Consider the following 3,468-nt stretch of genomic DNA (forward strand, 5'->3'; position numbering starts at 1 on the left):
GCGCCAAGCAGCCGCGGCAGCCGGGTCGTGGCTCGCGGGCACTCCGCGGTGGCGGGCCAGGGTGGTGGGGGCGCGAGGGCGGGGGCGCGGCGCCGCTGGTGATAGTGGTGAGGAGCCATATGGCGCACGCGGTGCTGCCGTTACTGCCCTTGGTTCTATTCGGGTTACACACACACACACACACGCGCGCGCGCGCGCCCAGCGTTACAACAAAGACGCGCAGGCAGGGCCCCGCGGAGTGAGGTCGTGACAACGGCTTGGGGCCCTCCAGCAAAGTAGTTGGCGGTGCGTGCGTGTCGACTTGGGTCGGGGGCCCCCGCGCGTGTGGACGGAGAATAAGGTGGGCGTCGCCCGGAGGTGCGGTGCCGCCGCCGCCGCAGCAGCAGCTACCGCCTCCGCCGTCGCTCACAGACGACGTCGTCGCTGCCGCCGCCACCCCTCAGTGTCTTCCCCGCGAGCGCCACCGCCGCCACCGAAAAAGCACGCCCTGGCGTCTTGGCGCGGGGTCTTTGTGCGTGTGACTCGCGCCCCCGCCTCCCCCTACTCCACCTGACAAGCGCACGGCTGCGGCCGTGTACCCGCCGCGCCACGCCGCCGCCGCCGGGCCCGGAGCGATGACGCGATGGCTTAGCCTGCCGCGCCCGCGCCCCACCGCCGCTCTGTTGCCGCGGGATTAGCGGGTTTCGCTAATGGATTATTAACAAGTCTCCCCCATTCAGCAAAGGCATTCCTCCGTTACTTATTCCTAAACCCCGTGGCCGCTGCCGACGTGCTGCTGCTGCCGCTGAGCAGCACTGCTGCTCGCAGGTCGTCTGCTCCGCGGGGCTCTACACTGCGTGAGGCCGCTGGCCCCGCGTCACCCGGCCGGGGTACATGTACTCGGGGTGGGGTCGTGACGTCGGCTCGCCGCTCTCCCCCTCTCCTCCCCGCCGTCCCGCCACCGGCTCATTTAGGACCGTAAAGCTGCGTTCATTTGCGAACAACGTCGTTACACCGCGCGGCTAATTGGGCCGGGGCTGGCCGGGCTGGGCTGGCCTTATCCGCGCCGCGTCACACCGCCGCGCTCAACACATCGGGCGGGCACGAGGGAGGACCTCGGCGGGCAGCAGGCGGCCCAGCCGGCAGACCCATAGCCATGCAAAGTCGGACAAGTCGGAGGTCTTGGCCGGTTTTCTTTCCGGGTGCGAGGGCGGAGCAGGGGGGCAGGGGGTGGCTGGGGGTGCCGTGGGGAGGGGCAGAGCCTGTGATGAATGCCCCTCTCGGGACGTCCGCCCGCGCGCCGTCCGCCCCGCAACCCCCATCTAGGAAAGCAGCAGCGGCGGCGGCAGCGGTGGTGGTGGCGCGCCGGGCGTCCGGGGCGTCGCTCAGCAAAGGCTCAGGGACTTTTAATTAAAGCGTGTAATTGTTTCACAACCTTTTAAAGCCAGCCCCGCCGAGCCCCTGTCTCTCTCTCCCCCAAACTACTTTACACTGCAGCACAGCCGAGCACGGTGCACACCCCCGGCCGTGTCTTCACTTCATGACAACAAGAGCCTCGGTGTGCGTCTTGGGCAGCAGCAGCAGCAGCAGCAGCAGCTCCGGGACGGCTCCCCGCTCACCTGCCGCGCCAGGGCGGGGGCGCCACAGGGCCGGGAGCCGGGCCCGCAGGCTGCCGTAGGCCCATTGTGTTTACAACGCGTTGGCGATAACGACTCGGCCGAGCCGGAGAGTTATTAGGGGAGGGCGGCCAGAGAGAGAGGGCCTTTGGATCACGCCAAACGACAGTAAATCTGTCCCAGGGCCGCACTACTGCCGGCCGGGCAGGGCCGGGCGGGTCCGGGCAGCACCGGGACCCCAAAGGACCTCGCGCGCCGCGGACAGCGCGCCGGGACGTGATCGCAATGCCAGAGGGCGGCTCGGCGGTCATCGAGCAGCAGGAGAGCGAGCAGCAGGGGCGGCTCGGCATCGCCTTCCGCTGTTGTTGTTTGCACTGCCGGGCCTGACCTGGCGCTCCTGCAGGACGCGGTCCAGTCCAGCCGGGTAGGGGAGACAGATGGCTCTCCAGCATGCGACGTGCGCGGCTGCGCCGGGCTGCGAGGCGGGGCGGGCTTGCGTGCCGGGCGTGCCCCCGTGCGACACGGCTAGGGGGTCCTCCCGTGTCCCGTGAGTAGTGGCCAGGCCGCCTGCCAGCAGCGCTGGAGCAAGCCCGGGCAAGGCAATGTTTGTTCTCTTTGCAGAGCGGACTTTCTCGGGCCGCGGAGAGCAGCAGGCCACCGCGAGGGCCGGTGTGCGTCGTCATTATCGCCGGGATGGACTCACCTCGAGGAATGTCGACCCGACCTGACCGACCGGGATGACGATGGGATCCTGTCCTCCGCGCATCGCGCACATCGGTTCGTGGCGGTCGGGCCGCCGCCGGGCACCAGGCTTGCTCGCCCCGCGAAATGGAAAAGAAGCTGCGATATGGGCGACCTGGCCGGGCCGTGCACCGCAGAGCCGCACTAACCTCTCGGATAATTTACCTTTAGCCGGCGAGACATTTCCAAGTGCGCTGCTGCTGCAGCTCCGGTGCCCCCGCGGCATCGCGACGCCGAGCCGCCGCCTGGGAAACCGAACCGGCCGCCGCCAGGCGCGACGGTCCTCGTCGCACCCGCTGCGCCCGCCGCCGCGCAGCGCCCGTGGGAGCAGGCGACACGGAGCGGTGCGACGGAGAGCGCTGCGCCCCGGAGCAGGACCGGCGCGACGGGGCCATCTGGGATGAGTTGACCGCGATCGGAGTGGCGGCGGGGGGCGGGGGGCGGCAGGGGAGGAATGGTAAGGTGCAAGCGCGTATGCGTGTGACTCGACCCGGCGAGCACCGCGACATGTCGGTGTAATCTGGGACCCCGCCCCGCCCCGCCCCGCTGCCTCCGCGCTGCCGCGCACCCAGAGGCGGTGGCGCGCGGATTTTTATGGCACTCACTGCTGCCGCCGCGCTGCCGCCGCCGTCGCGACTACGGCCGTGCATTAGCGGCGAGTCGGCCTGATGTGGGGTGAGAGTTCATCGCATCGCGAGGAGAAGGAGAGGAGAGTCTCTCTGCCGCTTGAGGACATCGGCACGTCATGCGCAGGGATGGGAAATACCTAGGTAGTACAGTACCTAGGTAGTACCTAGGTACTTTTTCCGATACCTTACCTTACCTAGGTACTGGAAATTTCATTCTACCTTACCGATACCTAGGTACTTTTTGGGATACCGATACCGTCTTTCTGTAGGTACTTCCCAAGGTACTTTAAAAGCAACGTCCACCGAATGAAAGAGGAGAAAACTCGTCACCACCAAACTATATTTTTCGGAATGGCTTTGTTTTGGCACGACGTGTGTGTCGTGGAGGGAGAGAGGGTATGGAGAATTCGTTCCGGCTGGCCTCCCGGTCAACCATCTTCCCCGAATAGACAAAGGGCGGCAGACTGCGCCCCCTCCCCACCCCCGTCTCCTCCTCCCGCCTG

Source organism: Frankliniella occidentalis, unplaced genomic scaffold (genome assembly GCF_000697945.3).
Source record: "Frankliniella occidentalis isolate FOCC.00 unplaced genomic scaffold, Focc_3.1 Scaffold156, whole genome shotgun sequence".
NCBI lineage: Eukaryota > Metazoa > Arthropoda > Insecta > Thysanoptera > Thripidae > Frankliniella > Frankliniella occidentalis.